The sequence below is a fragment of the Gorilla gorilla genome, chromosome 3, assembly GCF_029281585.2.
Source record: "Gorilla gorilla gorilla isolate KB3781 chromosome 3, NHGRI_mGorGor1-v2.1_pri, whole genome shotgun sequence".
Lineage (NCBI taxonomy): Eukaryota > Metazoa > Chordata > Mammalia > Primates > Hominidae > Gorilla > Gorilla gorilla.
The window spans coordinates 79,466,691-79,491,746 of record NC_073227.2 but is presented as its reverse complement, the minus strand read 5'-3'; positions in this window follow the sequence as shown (position 1 = coordinate 79,491,746).

Genomic DNA, 25,056 nt, shown 5'->3' with positions numbered 1-25,056 from the left:
AATTTGATATTTTTTGCACAGTATATAGCAGATATTTGGTGAAATTTGATATTATATGTACAGTATATAATATACTTTGGGTTAAATTTGATATTTTGTCTACATTATATAATATATATTTGGTGAAATTTGATATTTTATGTACAGTATATAATATATACTTGGTGAAATTTGATATTTTATATACAGTATTTAATATATATTTGGTGTACTTTCATATTTTATGTACGGTATATAATATATATTTGGTGAAATTTGATATTTTATGTACAGTATATAATATATATTTGGTGAAATTTGACATTTTATGTACAGTATATATATATTTGGTGTACTTTCATATTTTATGTACAGTATATAGTATATATTTGGTGAAATTTGATATTTTTTGCACAGTATATAGCAGATATGTGGTGAAATTTGATATTATATGTACAGTATATAATATACTTTGGGTTAAATTTGATATTTTGTCTACATTATATAATATGTATTTGGTGAAATTTGATATTTTATGTACAGTATATAATATATACTTGGTGAAATTTGATATTTTATATACAGTATTTAATATATATTTGGTGTACTTTCATATTTTATGTACAGTATAAAATATATACTTGATGTACTTTCATATTTTATGTACAGCAAATAATACATATTTGTTGTATTTTGATATTTTATATACAGTATATAATATATATTTGGCGAAATTTGATATTAATTGTACAGTATATAATATATATTTGGTGAAATTTGATATTTTATGTACAGTATGTAAAATATATTTGGTGAAATTTGATATTTTATGTACAGTATATAATATATATTTGGTGTACTTTCATATTTTATGTACAGTATAAAATATATACTTGATGTACTTTCAAGTTTTATGTGCAGTATATAATAAATATTTGGGGTTCCTTCATATTTTATGTACAGTATATAATATATATTTTGTGAAATTTGATATTTCATCTACTGTATATAAGATATCGTTGGTGAAATTTGATATTTTATATACAGTATATGATATATAATTGGTGTACTTTCATATTTTACTTGCAGTATATAATACCTATTTGGTGTACTTTGATATTTTATGTACAGTGCATAATATATAGGTGTAGTTTCATATTTTATGTACAGTATATGGTATATAATTCCTGAAATTTGATATTATATGTACAGTATATGATATGTATTTGGTGTAATTTGATATTATATGTACAATATATAATATGTATTTGGTGAAATTTTATATTTTATGTACAGTATATAATATATGTTTGGTGTACTTTCATATTTTATGTACAGTATATAGTATATATTAGGTGAAATTTGATTTTTTATGTACATTATATAACAGATATTTGGTGAAATGTGATATTATATGTACAGTATATTATGTTTTTGGTGAAATTTGATATTTTATGTACAGTATATAAAATATATTTGGTGAAATTTTATATTTTATAAACAGTATATATTGTATATTTTGTGTACTTTCATATTTTATGTACAGTGTAGAGAATATATTTGGTGACATTTGATATTTTATGTACAGTATGTAATATAAATTTGTTGAAATTTGATATTTTATGTACAGTATGTAATATATATTTGGTGTACTTTCATATTTTAAGTACAGTATAAAATATATACTTGATGTAGTTTCATATTTTATGTACAGAATATAATATATATTTGTTGAAATTTGTTATTTTATGTACAGTATATAATATATATTTGGTGAAATTTGATATTATAGGTACAGTATATAATATATATTTGGTGAAATTTGATATTTTTTGAACTGTATATAATATATATTTGGTGAAATTTCATACTTTATGTACAGTATAAAACATATATTTGGTGAAATTTGATATTTTATGTACAGTATATAATATATATTTGGTGTGCTTTCATATTTTATGTGCAGTATAAAATATATACTTGATGTACTTTCATATTTTATGTAAGAAAATAATACATATTTGTTGAAATTTGATATTTTATGTACAGTATATAATTTATATTTGGTGCAATTTTATATTTTATGTACTCTATATCATATATATTTGGTGTACTTACCAGTTTTATGTACAGTATATAATATATATTTGGTGAAATTTGATATTATAGGTACAGTATATAATATATATTTGGTGAAATTTGATATTTTACTTACAGTATATAATATATATTTGCTGTATTTTCATATTTTATGTACAGTATATAATATATATTTGGTGACATTTGATATTTTATGAACAATATGTAAGATATGTTTGTTGAAATTTGAAATTTTGTGTACAGTATATAATATATATTTGGTGAAATTTGATGTTATAAGTACAGTATATAATATATATTTGGTGAAGTTTGATATTTAATGTACAGTATATAATATATATTTGGTGAAGTTTGATATTTTATGTACAGTTTATAAGATATATTTGGTGAAATTTGATATTTTATGTACAGTATATAATATATATTTGGTGAAATTTGATATTTTATGTACGGTACATAATATATATTTGGTGTACTTTCATATTTTATGTACAGTATATAGTATATATCTGGTGAAATTTGATATTTTTTGCACAGTATATAGCAGATATTTGGTGAAATTTGATATTATATGTACAGTATATAATATGCTTTGGGTTAAATTTGATATTTTGTGTACAGTATATAATATATATTTGGTGAAATTTGATATTTTATGTACAGTATATAATATATATTTGGTGAAATTTGATATTTTATATACAGTATCTAATATATATTTGGTGTAGTTTCATATTTTATGTACAGTATAAAATATATACTTGATGTACTTTCATATTTTATGTACAGCAAATAATACATATTTGTTGAAATTTGATATTTTATATACAGTATATAATATATATTTGGCGAAATTTGATATTAATTGTACAGTATATAATATATATTTGGTGAAATTTGATATTTTATGTACAGTATATAAAATATATTTGGTGAAATTTGATATTTTATGTACAGTATATAATATATATTTGGTGTACTTTCATATTTTATGTACAGTATAAAATATATACCTGATGTACTTTCAAGTTTTATGTGCAGTATATAATAAATATTTGGGGTGCTTACTTATTTTATGTACAGTATATAATACATATTTTGTGAAATTTGATATTTCATCTACTGTATATAAGATATAGTTGGTGAAATTTGATATTTTATCTACAGTATATGATATATAATTGGTGTACTTTCATATTTTACTTGCAGTTTATAACACATATTTGGTGTACTTTCATATTTTATGTACAGTATATAGTATATATTTGTTGACATTTGATATTTTATGTACGGTATATAATATATATTTGTTGAAATTTGATATTTTATGTAAAGTATATAATATATATTTGGTGAAATTTTATATTTTATGTACACTAGATACTATATATTTGTTGTACTTTCATATTTTGTGTACAGTACATAGAATATATTTGGTGACATTTGATATTTTATGTACAATATATAAGATATGTTTGTTGAAATTTGATATTTTATGTACAATATATAATATATATTTGGTGAAATTTGATATTTTATGTACAGTATATAATATATATTTGGTGAAATTTGATAATTTAGGTACAGTATAAAAGATATATTTGGTGAAATTTGATATTTTATGTACAGTATATAATATATATTTGGTGAAATTTGATACTTCACACACAGTATATAATATATATTTGATGAAATTTGAGATTTTATGTACGGTATATGATATATATTTGGTGTACTTTCATATTTTACTTATAGTATATAATATATATTTGGTGTACTTTGATATTTTATGCACAGTATATAATATATGTTGGTGTAGTTTCATACTTTATGTAGAGTATATAGTATATAATTGCTGAAATTTGATATTTTATATACAGTATATAATATGTATTTTGTGTAATCTGATATTATATGTAAAGTATATAATATATATTTGGTGAAATTTTATATTTTATATAAAGTATATAACATATATTTGGTGTAATTTCATATTTTATGTACAGTATATAGTATATATTTGGTGACATTTGATATTTTATGTACAGTATATAATATATATTTGCTGAAATTTGATATTTTATTTACAGTAAATAATATATATTTGGTGAAATTTTATATTTTATCTACAGTGTATAATATATATTTGGTGTACTTTCATATTTTATGTACAGTATATAGTATATAGTTGGTGACATTAGATATTTTATGTACAGTAGTTAATATATATTTGTTGAAATTTGACATTTTATATACAGTATATAATATATATTTGGTGAAATTTTATATTTTACTTACAGTATATAATATATATTTGGTGTATTTTCATATTTTATGTACAGTATATAATATATATATGGTGACATTTGATATTTTATCAACAATATGTAAGATATGTTTGTTGAAATTTGATATTTTATGTACAGTATATAATATATATTTGGTGAAATTTGATATTATAGGTACAGTATATAATATATATTTGGTGAAATTTGATATTTTATGTACGGTATATAATATATATTTGGTGAAATTTGATATTTTATGTACAGTATATAATATATATTTGGTGAAATTTGACATTTTATGTACAGTATATATATATTTGGTGTACTTTAATATTTTATGTACAGTATATAGTATATATTTGGTGAAATTTGATATTTTTTGCACAGTATATAGCAGATATTTGGTGAAATTTGATATTATATGTACAGTATATAATATACTTTGGGTTAAATTTGATATTTTGTCTACATTATATAATATATATTTGGTGAAATTTGATATTTTATGTACAGTATATAATATATACTTGGTGAAATTTGATATTTTATATACAGTATTTAATATATATTTGGTGTACTTTCATATTTTATGTACAGTATTAAATATATACTTGATGTACTTTCATATTTTATGTACAGCAAATAATACATATTTGTTGTATTTTGATATTTTATATACAGTATATAATATATATTTGGCGAAATTTGATATTAATTGTACAGTATATAATATATATTTGGTGAAATTTGATATTTTATGTACAGTATGTAAAATATATTTGGTGAAATTTGATATTTTATGTACAGTATATAATATATATTTGGTGTACTTTCATATTTTATGTACAGTATAAAATATATACTTGATGTACTTTCAAGTTTTATGTGCAGTATATAATAAATATTTGGGGTTCCTTCATATTTTATGTACAGTATATAATATATATTTTGTGAAATTTGATATTCCATCTACTGTATATAAGATATCGTTGGTGAAATTTGATATTTTATGTACAGTATATGATATATAATTGGTGTACTTTCATATTTTACTTGCAGTATATAATACCTATTTGGTGTACTTTGATATTTTATGTACAGTGCATAATATATAGGTGTAGTTTCATATTTTATGTACAGTATATGGTATATAATTCCTGAAATTTGATATTATATGTACAGTATATGATATGTATTTGGTGTAATTTGATATTATATGTACAATATATAATATGTATTTGGTGAAATTTTATATTTTATGTACAGTATATAATATATATTTGGTGTACTTTCATATTTTATGTACAGTATATAGTATATATTAGGTGAAATTTGATTTTTTATGTACATTATATAACAGATATTTGGTGAAATGTGATATTATATGTACAGTATATTATGTTTTTGGTGAAATTTGATATTTTATGTACAGTATATAAGATATATTTGGTGAAATTTTATATTTTATAAACAGTATATATTGTATATTTTGTGTACTTTCATATTTTATGTACAGTGTATAGAATATATTTGGTGACATTTGATATTTTATGTACAGTATGTAATATAAATTTGTTGAAATTTGATATTTTATGTACAGTATGTAATATATATTTGGTGTACTTTCATATTTTAAGTACAGTATAAAATATATACTTGATGTAGTTTCATATTTTATGTACAGAAAATAATATATATTTGTTGAAATTTCTTATTTTATGTACAGTATATAATATATATTTGGTGAAATTTGATATTATAGGTACAGTATATAATATATATTTGGTGAAATTTGATATTTTTTGAACTGTATATAATATATATTTGGTGAAATTTCATACTTTATGTACAGTATAAAACATATATTTGGTGAAATTTGATATTTTATGTACAGTATATAATATATATTTGGTGTACTTTCATATTTTATGTGCAGTATAAAATATATACTTGATGTACTTTCATATTTTATGTAAGAAAATAATATATATTTGTTGAAATTTGATATTTTATGTACAGTATATAATTTATATTTGGTGCAATTTTATGTTTTATGTACTCTATATCATATATATTTGGTGTACTTACCAGTTTTATGTACAGTATATAATATATATTTGGTGAAATTTGATATTTTATGTACAGTATATTATATATATTTGGTGAAATTTGATATTTTATATACAGTAAGTAATATATATTTGGTGTACTTTCATATTTTATGTACAGTATAAAATACATACTTGATGTAGTTTCATATTTTATGTACAGTAAATAATACATATTTTTTGAAATTTAATATTTTATGTACAGTATATAGTATATATTTGGTGACATTTGATATTTTATGTACAGTATGTAATATAAATTTGTTGAAATTTGATATTTTATGTACAGTATATAATATATCTTTGGTGTACTTTCATATTTTATGCAGAGTATAAAATATATACTTGATGTACTTTCAAGTTTTATGGACAGAATACAATATATATTTGGTGTACTTTCATATTTTATATACAGTATATAATATATATTTTGTGAATTTGGATATTTCATGTACTGTATGTTAGACATAATTGGTGAAATTTGATATTTTCTGTACGGTTGATGATATATAACTTGTGTACTTTCATCTTTTACTTGCAGTATATAATACATATTTGGTGTACTTTGATATTTTATGTACAGTATATAATATATATTTGGTGAAATTTGATATTTTACATACGGTATATAATATATATTTGGTGAAATTTGAGATTTTATGTACAGTATATGATATATATTTGGTGTACTTTCATATTTTACTTACAGTATATAATATATCTTTGGTGTACTTTGATATTTTATGTACAGCATATAATATATATTGGTGTATTTTCATATTTTATGTAGAGTATATAGTATATAATTGCTGAAATTTGATATTTTATGTACAGTATATAATATGTATTTTGTGTAATTTGATATTATATGTACAGTATATAATATATATTTGGTGAAATTTGATATTTTACACACAGTATATAATATATATTTGGTGAAATTTGAGATTTTATGTACGGTATATGATATATATTTGGTGTAATTTCATATTTTACTTACAGTATATAATATATATTTGGTGTACTTTGCTATTTTATGTACAGTATATAATATATATTGGTGTAGTTTCATATTTTATGTAGAGTATATAATACATATTTGGTGAAATTTGGTATTTTATATACAGTATGTAATATATATTTGGTGTACTTTCATATTATATGTACAGTATAAAATATATAATTCTACTTTCATATTTTATGTACAGTAATTAATACATATTTGTTGAAATATATATATATTTGGTGTACTTTGCTATTTTATGTACAGTATATAATATATATTGGTGTAGTTTCATATTTTATGTAGAGTATATAATACATATTTGGTGAAATTTGGTATTTTATATACAGTATGTAATATATATTTGGTGTACTTTCATATTATATGTACAGTATAAAATATATAATTCTACTTTCATATTTTATGTACAGTAATTAATACATATTTGTTGAAATTTGATATTTTATATACAGTATATAATATATATTTGGTGAAATTTCATATTATACTTACAGTATATAATATATATTTGGTGAAATTTCTTATTTTATGTACAGTATATAATATATATTTGGTGAAATTTGAGATTTTATGTACAGTATGTGATATATATTTGGTGTACTTTAATATTTTACTTACAGTATATAATATATACTTGGTGTACTTTGATATTTTATGTACAGTATATAATATATATTGGTGTAGTTTCATATTTTATGTAGAGTATATAGTATATAATTGCTGAAATTTGATATTTTATATACAGTATATAATATGTATTTTGTGTAATCTGATATTATATGTAAAGTATATAATATATATTTGGTGAAATTTTATATTTTATATACAGTATATAACATATATTTGGTGTAATTTCATATTTTATGTACGGTTTATAGTATATATTTCGTGACATTTGATATTTTATGTACAGTATATAATATATATTTGTTGAAATTTGATATTTTATGTACAGTATATAATATATATTTGCTGAAATTTTATATTTTATGTACAGTGTATAATATATATTTGGTGTACTTTCATATTTTATGTACAGTATATAGTATATATTTGGTGACATTTCATATTTTATGAACAATAGGTAAGATATGTTTGTTGAAATTTGATATTTTATGGACAGTATATAATATATATTGGGTGAAGTTTGATATTATAGGTACAGTATATAATATATATTTGGTGAAATTTGATATTTTATGTACAGTATATAATATATATTTGGTGAAATTTGATATTTTATGTACGGTACATAATATATATTTGGTGTACTTTCATATTTTATGTACAGTATATGGTATATATCTGGTGAAATTTGATATTTTTTGCACAGTATATAGCAGATATTTGGTGAAATTTGATATTATATGTACAGTATATAATATGCTTTGGGATAAATTTGATATTTTGTGTACAGTATATAATATATATTTGGTGAAATTTGATATTTTATGTACAGTATATAATATATATTTGGTGAAATTTGATATTTTATATACAGTATATAATATATATTTGGCGAAATTTGATATTAATTGTACAGTATATAATATATATTTGGTGAAATTTGATATTTTATGTACAGTATATAAAATATATTTGGTGAAATTTGATATTTTATGTACAGTATATAATATATATTTGGTGTACTTTCATATTTTATGTACAGTATAAAATATATACCTGATGTACTTTCAAGTTTTATGTGCAGTATATAATAAATATTTGGGGTGCTTACTTATTTTATGTACAGTATATAATACATATTTTGTGAAATTTGATATTTCATCTACTGTATATAAGATATAGTTGGTGAAATTTGATATTTTATCTACAGTATATGATATATAATTGGTGTACTTTCATATTTTACTTGCAGTTTATAACACATATTTGGTGTACTTTCATATTTTATGTACAGTATATAGTATATATTTGTTGACATTTGATATTTTATGTACGGTATATAATATATATTTGTTGAAATTTGATATTTTATGTAAAGTATATAATATATATTTGGTGAAATTTTATATTTTATGTACACTAGATACTATATATTTGGTGTACTTTCATATTTTATGTACAGTATATAGTATATATTTGGTGACATTTGATATTTTATGTACAATATATAAGATATGTTTGTTGAAATTTGATATTTTATGTACAGTATATAATATATATTTGGTGAAATTTGATATTTTATGTACAGTATATAATATATATTTGGTGAAATTTGATAATTTAGGTACAGTATAAAAGATATATTTGTTGAAATTTGATATTTTATGTACAGTATATAATATATATTTGGTGAAATTTGATATTTCACCCACAGTATATAATATATATTTGATGAAATTTGAGATTTTATGTACGGTATATGATATATATTTGGTGTACTTTCATATTTTACTTATAGTATATAATATATATTTGGTGTACTTTGATATTTTATGCACAGTATATAATATATATTGGTGTAGTTTCATACTTTATGTAGAGTATATAGTATATAATTGCTGAAATTTGATATTTTATATACAGTATATAATATGTATTTTGTGTAATCTGATATTATATGTAAAGTATATAATATATATTTGGTGAAATTTTATATTTTATATAAAGTATATAACATATATTTGGTGTAATTTCATATTTTATGTACAGTATATAGTATATATTTGGTGACATTTGATATTTTATGTACAGTATATAATATATATTTGCTGAAATTTGATATTTTATTTACAGTAAATAATATATATTTGGTGAAATTTTATATTTTATGAACAGTGTATAATATATATTTGGTGTACTTTCATATTTTATGTACAGTATATAGTATATAGTTGGTGACATTAAATATTTTATGTACAGTAGATAATATATATTTGTTGAAATTTGACATTTTATATACAGTATATAATATATATTTGGTGAAATTTTATATTTTACTTACAGTATATAATATATATTTGGTGTATTTTCATATTTTATGTACAGTATATAATATATATATGGTGACATTTGATATTTTATCAACAATATGTAAGATATGTTTGTTGAAATTTGATATTTTATGTACAGTATATAATATATATTTGGTGAAATTTATTATAGGTACAGTATATAATATATATTTGGTGAAATTTGATATTTTATGTACGGTATATAATATATATTTGGTGAAATTTGATATTTTATGTACAGTATATAATATATATTTGGTGAAATTTGACATTTTATGTACAGTATATATATATTTGGTGTACTTTCATATTTTATGTACAGTATATAGTATATATTTGGTGAAATTTGATAATTTTTGCACAGTATATAGCAGATATTTGGTGAAATTTGATATTATATGTACAGTATATAATATACTTTGGGTTAAATTTGATATTTTGTCTACATTATATAATATATATTTGGTGAAATTTGATATTTTATGTACAGTATATAATATATACTTGGTGAAATTTGATATTTTATATACAGTATTTAATATATATTTGGTGTACTTTCATATTTTATGTACAGTATAAAATATATTCTTGATGTACTTTCATATTTTATGTACAGCAAATAATACATATTTGTTGTATTTTGATATTTTATATACAGTATATAATATATATTTGGCGAAATTTGATATTAATTGTACAGTATATAATATATATTTGGTGAAATTTGATATTTTATGTGCAGTATATAAAATATATTTGGTGAAATTTGATATTTTATGTACAGTATATAATATATATTTGGTGTACTTTCATATTTTATGTACAGTATAAAATATATACTTGATGTACTTTCAAGTTTTATGTGCAGTATATAATAAATATTTGGGGTTCCTTCATATTTTATGTACAGTATATAATATATATTTTGTGAAATTTGATATTTCATCTACTGTATATAAGATATCGTTGGTGAAATTTGATATTTTATGTACAGTATATGATATATAATTGGTGTACTTTCATATTTTACTTGCAGTATATAATACCTATTTGGTGTACTTTGATATTTTATGTACAGTGCATAATATATAGGTGTAGTTTCATATTTTATGTACAGTATATGGTATATAATTCCTGAAATTTGATATTATATGTACAGTATATCATATGTATTTGGTGTAATTTGATATTATATGTACAATATATAATATGTATTTGGTGAAATTTTATATTTTATGTACAGTATATAATATATATTTGGTGTACTTTCATATTTTATGTACAGTATATAGTATATATTAGGTGAAATTTGATTTTTTATGTACATTATATAACAGATATTTGGTGAAATGTGATATTATATGTACAGTATATTATGTTTTTGGTGAAATTTGATATTTTATGTACAGTATATAAGATATATTTGGTGAAATTTTATATTTTATAAACAGTATATATTGTATATTTTGTGTACTTTCATATTTTATGTACAGTGTAGAGAATATATTTGGTGACATTTGATATTTTATGTACAGTATGTAATATAAATTTGTTGAAATTTGAAATTTTATGTACAGTATGTAATATATATTTGGTGTACTTTCATATTTTACTTACAGTATATAATATATATTTGGTGTACTTTGCTATTTTATGTACAGTATATAATATATATTGGTGTAGTTTCATATTTTATGTAGAGTATATAATACATATTTGGTGAAATTTGGTATTTTATATACAGTATGTAATATATATTTGGTGTACTTTCATATTATATGTACAGTATAAAATATATAATTCTACTTTCATATTTTATGTACAGTAATTAATACATATTTGTTGAAATTTGATATTTTATATACAGTATATAATATATATTTGGTGAAATTTCATATTATATTTACAGTATATAATATATATTTGGTGAAATTTCTTATTTTATGTACAGTATATAATATATATTTGGTGAAATTTGAGATTTTATGTACAGTATGTGATATATATTTGGTGTACTTTCATATTTTACTTACAGTATATAATATATACTTGGTGTACTTTGATATTTTATGTACAGTATATAATATATATTGGTGTAGTTTCATATTTTATGTAGAGTATATAGTATATAATTGCTGAAATTTGATATTTTATATACAGTATATAATATGTATTTTGTGTAATCTGATATTATATGTAAAGTATATAATATATATTTGGTGAAATTTTATATTTTATATACAGTATATAACATATATTTGGTGTAATTTCATATTTTATGTACGGTTTATAGTATATATTTCGTGACATTTGATATTTTATGTACAGTATATAATATATATTTGTTGAAATTTGATATTTTATGTACAGTATATAATATATATTTGCTGAAATTTTATATTTTATGTACAGTGTATAATATATATTTGGTGTACTTTCATATTTTATGTACAGTATATAGTATATATTTGGTGACATTTCATATTTTATGAACAATAGGTAAGATATGTTTGTTGAAATTTGATATTTTATGGACAGTATATAATATATATTTGGTGAAGTTTGATATTATAGGTACAGTATATAATATATATTTGGTGAAATTTGATATTTTATGTACAGTATATAATATATATTTGGTGAAATTTGATATTTTATGTACGGTACATAATATATATTTGGTGTACTTTCATATTTTATGTACAGTATATAGTATATATCTGGTGAAATTTGATATTTTTTGCACAGTATATAGCAGATATTTGGTGAAATTTGATATTATATGTACAGTATATAATATGCTTTGGGTTAAATTTGATATTTTGTGTACAGTATATAATATATATTTGGTGAAATTTGATATTTTATGTACAGTATATAATATATATTTGGTGAAATTTGATATTTTATATACAGTATCTAATATATATTTGGTGTACTTTCATATTTTATGTACAGTATAAAATATATACTTGATGTACTTTCATATTTTATGTACAGCAAATAATACATATTTGTTGAAATTTGATATTTTATATACAGAATATAATATATATTTGGCGAAATTTGATATTAATTGTACAGTATATAATATATATTTGGTGAAATTTGATATTTTATGTACAGTATATAAAATATATTTGGTGAAATTTGATATTTTATGTACAGTATATAATATATATTTGGTGTACTTTCATATTTTATGTACAGTATAAAATATATACCTGATGTACTTTCAAGTTTTATGTGCAGTATATAATAAATATTTGGGGTGCTTACTTATTTTATGTACAGTATATAATACATATTTTGTGAAATTTGATATTTCATCTACTGTATATAAGATATAGTTGGTGAAATTTGATATTTTATCTACAGTATATGATATATAATTGGTGTACTTTCATATTTTACTTGCAGTTTATAACACATATTTGGTGTACTTTCATATTTTATGTACAGTATATAGTATATATTTGTTGACATTTGATATTTTATGTACGGTATATAATATATATTTGTTGAAATTTGATATTTTATGTAAAGTATATAATATATATTTGGTGAAATTTTATATTTTATGTACACTAGATACTATATATTTGGTGTACTTTCATATTTTATGTACAGTATATAGTATATATTTGGTGACATTTGATATTTTATGTACAATATATAAGATATGTTTGTCGAAATTTGATATTTTATGTACAGTATATAATATATATTTGGTGAAATTTGATATTTTATGTACAGTATATAATATATATTTGGTGAAATTTGATAATTTAGGTACAGTATAAAAGATATATTTGTTGAAATTTGATATTTTATGTACAGTATATAATATATATTTGGTGAAATTTGATATTTCACCCACAGTATATAATATATATTTGATGAAATTTGAGATTTTATGTACGGTATATGATATATATTTGGTGTACTTTCATATTTTACTTATAGTATATAATATATATTTGGTGTACTTTGATATTTTATGCACAGTATATAATATATATTGGTGTAGTTTCATACTTTATGTAGAGTATATAGTATATAATTGCTGAAATTTGATATTTTATATACAGTATATAATATGTATTTTGTGTAATCTGATATTATATGTAAAGTATATAATATATATTTGGTGAAATTTTATATTTTATATAAAGTATATAACATATATTTGGTGTAATTTCATATTTTATGTACAGTATATAGTATATATTTGGTGACATTTGATATTTTATGTACAGTATATAATATATATTTGCTGAAATTTGATATTTTATTTACAGTAAATAATATATATTTGGTGAAATTTTATATTTTATGAACAGTGTATAATATATATTTGGTGTACTTTCATATTTTATGTACAGTATATAGTATATAGTTGGTGACATTAAATATTTTATGTACAGTAGATAATATATATTTGTTGAAAGTTGACATTTTATATACAGTATATAATATATATTTGGTGAAATTTTATATTTTACTTACAGTATATAATATATATTTGGTGTATTTTCATATTTTATGTACAGTATATAATATATATATGGTGACATTTGATATTTTATCAACAATATGTAAGATATGTTTGTTGAAATTTGATATTTTATGTACAGTATATAATATATATTTGGTGAAATTTATTATAGGTACAGTATATAATATATATTTGGTGAAATTTGATATTTTATGTACGGTATATAATATATATTTGGTGAAATTTGATATTTTATGTACAGTATATAATATATATTTGGTGAAATTTGACATTTTATGTACAGTATATATATATTTGGTGTACTTTCATATTTTATGTACAGTATATAGTATATATTTGGTGAAATTTGATAATTTTTGCACAGTATATAGCAGATATTTGGTGAAATTTGATATTATATGTACAGTATATAATATACTTTGGGTTAAATTTGATATTTTGTCTACATTATATAATATATATTTGGTGAAATTTGATATTTTATGTACAGTATATAATATATACTTGGTGAAATTTGATATTTTATATACAGTATTTAATATATATTTGGTGTACTTTCATATTTTATGTACAGTATAAAATATATTCTTGATGTACTTTCATATTTTATGTACAGCAAATAATACATATTTGTTGTATTTTGATATTTTATATACAGTATATAATATATATTTGGCGAAATTTGATATTAATTGTACAGTATATAATATATATTTGGTGAAATTTGATATTTTATGTGCAGTATATAAAATATATTTGGAGAAATTTGATATTTTATGTACAGTATATAATGTATATTTGGTGTACTTTCATATTTTATGTACAGTATAAAATATATACTTGATGTACTTTCAAGTTTTATGTGCAGTATATAATAAATATTTGGGGTTCCTTCATATTTTATGTACAGTATATAATATATATTTTGTGAAATTTGATATTTCATCTACTGTATATAAGATATCGTTGGTGAAATTTGATATTTTATGTACAGTATATGATATATAATTGGTGTACTTTCATATTTTACTTGCAGTATATAATACTTGTTTGGTGTACTTTGATATTTTATGTACAGTGCATAATATATAGGTGTAGTTTCATATTTTATGTACAGTATATGGTATATAATTCCTGAAATTTGATATTATATGTACAGTATATGATATGTATTTGGTGTAATTTGATATTATATGTACAATATATAATATGTATTTGGTGAAATTTTATATTTTATGTACAGTATATAATATATATTTGGTGTACTTTCATATTTTATGTACAGTATATTGTATATATTAGGTGAAATTTGATTTTTTATGTACATTATATAACAGATATTTGGTGAAATGTGATATTATATGTACAGTATATTATGTTTTTGGTGAAATTTGATATTTTATGTACAGTATATAAGATATATTTGGTGAAATTTTATATTTTATAAACAGTATATATTGTATATTTTGTGTACTTTCATATTTTATGTACAGTGTATAGAATATATTTGGTGACATTTGATATTTTATGTACAGTATGTAATATAAATTTGTTGAAATTTGATATTTTATGTACAGTATGTAATATATATTTGGTGTATTTTCATATTTTAAGTACAGTATAAAGTATATACTTCATGTAGTTTCATATTTTATGTACAGAAAATAATATATATTTGTTGAAATTTGTTATTTTATGTACAGTATATAATATATATTTGGTGAAATTTGATATTATAGGTACAGTATATAATATATATTTGGTGAAATTTGATATTTTTTGAACTGTATATTATATATATTTGGTGAAATTTCATACTTTATGTACAGTATAAAACATATATTTGGTGAAATTTGATATTTTATGTACAGTATATAATATATATTTGGTGTAATTTCATATTTTATGTGCAGTATAAAATATATACTTGATGTACTTTCATATTTTATGTAAGAAAATAATACATATTTGTTGAAATTTGATATTTTATGTACAGTATATAATTTATATTTGGTGCAATTTTATATTTTATGTACTCTATATCATATATATTTGGTGTACTTACCAGTTTTATGTACAGTATATAATATATATTTGGTGAAATTTGATATTATAGGTACAGTATATAATATATATTTGGTGAAATTTGATATTTTACTTACAGTATATAATATATATTTGCTGTATTTTCATATTTTATGTACAGTATATAATATATATTTGGTGACATTTGATATTTTATGAACAATATGTAAGATATGTTTGTTGAAATTTGAAATTTTGTGTACAGTATATAATATATTTTTGGTGAAATTTGATGTTATAAGTACAGTATATAATATATATTTGGTGAAATTTGATATTTAATGTACAGTATATAATATATATTTGGTGTAATTTGATATTTTATGTACAGTATATAAGATATATTTGGTGAAATTTGATATTTTATGTACAGTATATAAGATATATTTGGTGAAATTTGATATTTTATATACTATATATATATTTGGTGTACTTTCCTATTTTATGTACATATATAGTATATATTTGGTGAAATTCGATATTTTTTGCACAGTACATAGTAGATATTTGGTGAAATTTGATATTATATGTACAGTATATAGTATACTTTGGGTTAAATTTGATATTTTGTGTACAGTATATAATATGTATTTGGTGAAATTTGATATTTTATGTACAGTATATAATATATATTTCGTGAAATTTGATATTTTATATACAGTATGTAATATATATTTGGTGTACTTTCATATTTTATGTACAGTATAAAATATATACCTGATGTACTTTCAAGTTTCATGTGCAGTATATAATAAATATTTGGGGTGCTTACTTATTTTATGTACAGTATATAATACATATTTTGTGAAATTTGATATTTCATCTACTGTATATAAGATATAGTTGGTGAAATTTGATATTTTATCTACAGTATATGATATATAATTGGTGTACTTTCATATTTTACTTGTAGTATATAATACCTATTTGGTGTACTTTGATATTTTATGTACAGTGCATAATATATAGGTGTAGTTTCATATTTTATGTACAGTATATGGTATATAATTCCTGAAATTTGATATTATATGTACAGTATATCATATGTATTTGGTGTAATTTGATATTATATGTACAATATATAATATGTATTTGGTGAAATTTTATATTTTATGTACAGTATATAATATATATTTGGTGTACTTTCATATTTTATGTACAGTATATAGTATATATTAGGTGAAATTTGATTTTTTATGTACATTATATAACAGATATTTGGTGAAATGTGATATTATATGTACAGTATATTATGTTTTTGGTGAAATTTGATATTTTATGTACAGTATATAAGATATATTTGGTGAAATTTTATATTTTATAAACAGTATATATTGTATATTTTGTGTACTTTCATATTTTATGTACAGTGTATAGAATATATTTGGTGACATTTGATATTTTATGTACAGTATGTAATATAAATTTGTTGAAATTTGATATTTTATGTACAGTATATAATATATATTTGGTGTACTTTCATATTTTAAGTACAGTATAAAATATATACTTGATGTAGTTTCATATTTTATGTACAGAAAATAATATATATTTGTTGAAATTTCTTATTTTATGTACAGTATATAATATATATTTGGTGAAATTTGATATTATAGGTACAGTATATAATATATATTTGGTGAAATTTGATATTTTTTGAACTGTATATAATATGTATTTGGTGAAATTTCATACTTTATGTACAGTATAAAACATATATTTGGTGAAATTTGATATTTTATGTACAGTATATAATATATATTTGGTGTACTTTCATATTTTATGTGCAGTATAAAATATATACTTGATGAACTTTCATATTTTATGTAAGAAAATAATACATATTTGTTGAAATTTGATATTTTATGTACAGAATATAATTTATATTTGGTGCAATTTTCTGTTTTATGTACTCTATATCATATATATTTGGTGTACTTACCAGTTTTATGTACAGTATATAATATATATTTGGTGAAATTTGATATTTTATGTACAGTAAATTATTTATATTTGGTGAAATTTGATATTTTATATACAGTAAGTAATATATATTTGGTGTACTTTCATATTTTATGTACAGTATAAAATACATACTTGATGTAGTTTCATATTTTATGTACAGTAAATAATACATATTTTTTGAAATTTAATATTTTATGTACAGTATATAGTATATATTTGGTGACATTTGATATTTTATGTACAGTATGTAATATTAATTTGTTGAAATTTGATATTTTATGTACAGTATGTAATATATCTTTGGTGTACTTTCATATTTTATGTAGAGTATAAAATATATACTTGATGTACTTTCAAGTTTTATGGACAGAATACAATATATATTTGGTGTACTTTCATATTTTATATACAGTATATAATATATATTTTGTGAATTTGGATATTTCATGTACTGTATGTTAGAAATAATTGGTGAAATTTGATATTTTCTGTACAGTAGATGATATATAACTTTTGTACTTTCATCTTTTACTTGCAGTATATAATACATATTTGGTGTACTTTGATATTTTATGTACAGTATATAATATATATTTGGTGAAATTTGATATTTTACATACGGTATATAATATATATTTGGTGAAATTTGAGATTTTATGTACAGTATATGATATATATTTGGTGTACTTTCATATTTTACTTACAGTATATAATATATCTTTGGTGTACTTTGATATTTTATGTACAGCATATAATATATATTGGTGTATTTTCATATTTTATGTAGAGTATATAGTATATAATTGCTGAAATTTGATATTTTATGTACAGTATATAATATGTATTTTGTGTAATTTGATATTATATGTACAGTATATAATATATATTTGGTGAAATTTGATATTTTACACACAGTATATAATATATATTTGGTGAAATTTGAGATTTTATGTACGGTATATGATATATATTTGGTGTAATTTCATATTTTACTTACAGTATATAATATATATTTGGTGTACTTTGCTATTTTATGTACAGTATATAATATATATTGGTGTAGTTTCATATTTTATGTAGAGTATATAATACATATTTGGTGAAATTTGGTATTTTATATACAGTATGTAATATATATTTGGTGTACTTTCATATTATATGTACAGTATAAAATATATAATTCTACTTTCATATTTTATGTACAGTAATGAATACATATTTGTTGAAATTTGATATTTTATATACAGTATATAATATATATTTGGTGAAATTTCATATTATATTTACAGTATATAATATATATTTGGTGAAATTTCTTATTTTATGTACAGTATATAATATATATTTGGTGAAATTTGAGATTTTATGTACAGTATGTGATATATATTTGGTGTACTTTCATATTTTACTTACAGTATATAATATATACTTGGTGTACTTTGATATTTTATGTACAGTATATAATATATATTGGTGTAGTTTCATATTTTATGTAGAGTATATAGTATATAATTGCTGAAATTTGATATTTTATATACAGTATATAATATGTATTTTGTGTAATCTGATATTATATGTAAAGTATATAATATATATTTGGTGAAATTTTATATTTTATATACTGTATATAACATATATTTGGTGTAATTTCATATTTTATGTACGGTTTATAGTATATATTTCGTGACATTTGATATTTTATGTACAGTATATAATATATATTTGTTGAAATTTGATATTTTATGTACAGTATATAATATATATTTGCTGAAATTTTATATTTTATGTACAGTGTATAATATATATTTGGTGTACTTTCATATTTTATGTACAGTATATAGTATATATTTGGTGACATTTCATATTTTATGAACAATAGGTAAGATATGTTTGTTGAAATTTGATATTTTATGGACAGTATATAATATATATTGGGTGAAGTTTGATATTATAGGTACAGTATATAATATATATTTGGTGAAATTTGATATTTTATGTACAGTATATAATATATATTTGGTGAAATTTGATATTTTATGTACGGTACATAATATATATTTGGTGTACTTTCATATTTTATGTACAGTATATAGTATATATCTGGTGAAATTTGATATTTTTTGCACAGTATATAGCAGATATGTGGTGAAATTTGATATTATATGTACAGTATATAATATACTTTGGGTTAAATTTGATATTTTGTGTACAGTATATAATATATATTTGGTGAAATTTGATATTTTATGTACAGTATTTAATATATATTTGGTGAAATTTGATATTTTATATACAGTATCTAATATATATTTGGTATCCTTTCATATTTTATGTACAGTATAAAATATATACTTGATGTACTTTCATATTTTATGTACAGCAAATAATACATATTTGTTGAAATTTGATATTTTATATACAGTATATAATATATATTTGGCGAAATTTGATATTAATTGTACAGTATATAATATATATTTGGTGAAATTTGACATTTTATGTACAGTATATATATATTTGGTGTACTTTCATATTTTATGTACAGTATATAGTATATATTTGGTGAAATTTGATATTTTTTGCACAGTATATAGCAGATATTTGGTGAAATTTGATATTATATGTACAGTATATAATATACTTTGGGTTAAATTTGATATTTTGTCTACATTATATAATATATATTTGGTGAAATTTGATATTTTATGTACAGTATATAATATATACTTGGTGAAATTTGATATTTTATATACAGTATTTAATATATATTTGGTGTACTTTCATAATTTATGTACAGTATAAAATACATTCTTGATGTACTTTCATATTTTATGTACAGCAAATAATACATATTTGTTGTATTTTGATATTTTATATACAGTATATAATATATATTTGGCGAAATTTGATATTAATTGTACAGTATATAATATATATTTGGTGAAATTTGATATTTTATGTACAGTATGTAAAATATATTTGGTGAAATTTGATATTTTATGTACAGTATATAATATATATTTGGTGTACTTTCATATTTTATGTACAGTATAAAATATATACTTGATGTACTTTCAAGTTTTATGTGCAGTATATAATAAATATTTGGGGTTCCTTCATATTTTATGTACAGTATATAATATATATTTTGTGAAATTTGATATTTCATCTACTGTATATAAGATATCGTTGGTGAAATTTGATATTTTATGTACAGTATATGATATATAATTGGTGTACTTTCATATTTTACTTGTAGTATATAATACCTATTTGGTGTACTTTGATATTTTATGTACAGTGCATAATATATAGGTGTAGTTTCATATTTTATGTACAGTATATGGTATATAATTCCTGAAATTTGATATTATATGTACAGTATATGATATGTTTTTGGTGTAATTTGATATTATATGTACAATATATAGTATGTATTTGGTGAAATTTTATATTTTATGTACAGTATATAATATATGTTTGGTGTACTTTCATATTTTATGTACAGTATATAGTATATATTAGGTGAAATTTGATTTTTTATGTACATTATATAACAGATATTTGGTGAAATGTGATATTATATGTACAGTATATTATGTTTTTGGTGAAATTTGATATTTTATGTACAGTATATAAGATATATTTGGTGAAATTTTATATTTTATAAACAGTATATATTGTATATTTTGTGTACTTTCATATTTTATGTACAGTGTAGAGAATATATTTGGTGACATTTGATATTTTATGTACAGTATGTAATATAAATTTGTTGAAATTTGATATTTTATGTACAGTATGTAATATATATTTGGTGTACTTTCATATTTTAAGTACAGTATAAAATATATACTTGATGTAGTTTCATATTTTATGTACAGAAAATAATATATATTTGTTGAAATTTCTTATTTTATGTACAGTATATAATATATATTTGGTGAAATTTGATATTATAGGTACAGTATATAATATATATTTGGTGAAATTTGATATTTTTTGAACTGTATATAATATATATTTGGTGAAATTTCATACTTTATGTACAGTATAAAACATATATTTGGTGAAATTTGATATTTTATGTTCAGTATATAATATATATTTGGTGTACTTTCATATTTTATGTGCAGTATAAAATATATACTTGATGTACTTTCATATTTTATGTAAGAAAATAATACATATTTGTTGAAATTTGATATTTTATGTACAGTATATAATTTATATTTGGTGCAATTTTCTGTTTTATGTACTCTATATCATATATATTTGGTGTACTTCCCAGTTTTATGTACAGTATATAATATATATTTGGTGAAATTTGATATTATAGGTACAGTATATAATATATATTTGGTGAAATTTGATATTTTACTTACAGTATATAATATATATTTGCTGTATTTTCATATTTTATATACAGTATATAATATATATTTGGTGACATTTGATATTTTATGAACAATATGTAAGATATGTTTGTTGAAATTTGAAATTTTGTGTACAGTATATAATATATATTTGGTGAAATTTGATGTTATAAGTACAGTATATAATATATATTTGGTGAAATTTGATATTTAATGTACAGTATATAATATATATTTGGTGAAATTTGATATTTTATGTACAGTATATAAGATATATTTGGTGAAATTTGATATTTTATATACTATATATATATTTGGTGTACTTTCCTATTTTATGTACATATATAGTATATATTTGGTGAAATTCGATATTTTTTGCACAGTACATAGTAGATATTTGGTGAAATTTGATATTATATGTACAGTATATAGTATACTTTGGGTTAAACTTGATATTTTGTGTACAGTATATAATATATATTTGGTGAAATTTGATATTTTATGTACAGTATATAATATATATTTCATGAAATTTGATATTTTATATACAGTATGTAATATATATTTGGTGTACTTTCATATTTTATGTACAGTATAAAATATATACTTGATGTACTTTCATATTTTATGTACAGCAAATAATACATATTTGTTGAAATTTGATATTTTATATACAGTATATAATATATATTTGGCGAAATTTGATATTAATTGTACACTATATAATATATATTTGGTGAAATTTGATATTTTATGTACAGTATATAAAATATATTTGGTGAAATTTGATATTTTATGTACAGTATATAATATATATTTGGTGTACTTTCATATTTTATGTACAGTATAAAATATATACCTGATGTACTTTCAAGTTTTATGTGCATTATATAATAAGTATTTGGGGTACCTTCATAGTTTATGTACAGTATATAATATATATTTTGTGAAATTTGATATTTCATCTACTGTATATAAGATATAGTTGTTGAAATTTGATATTTTATGTACAGCATATGATATATAATTGGTGTACTTTCATATTTTACTTGCAGTATATAATACATATTTGGTGTACTTTGATATTTTATGTACAGTGCATAATATATAGGTGTAGTTTCATATTTTATGTACAGTATATGGTATATAATTCCTGAAATTTGATATTATATGTACAGTATATGATATGTATTTGGTGTAATTTGATATTATATGTACAATATATAATATGTATTTGGTGAAATTTTATATTTTATGTACAGTATATAATATATATTTGGTGTACTTTCATATTTTATGTACAGTATATAGTATATATTAGGTGAAATTTGATTTTTTATGTACATTATATAACAGATATTTGGTGAAATGTGATATTATATGTACAGTATATTATGTTTTTGGTGAAATTTGATATTTTATGTACAGTATATAAGATATATTTGGTGAAATTTTATATTTTATAAACAGTATATATTGTATATTTTGTGTACTTTCATATTTTATGTACAGTGTATAGAATATATTTGGTGACATTTGATATTTTATGTACAGTATGTAATATAAATTTGTTGAAATTTGATATTTTATGTACAGTATGTAATATATATTTGGTGTATTTTCATATTTTAAGT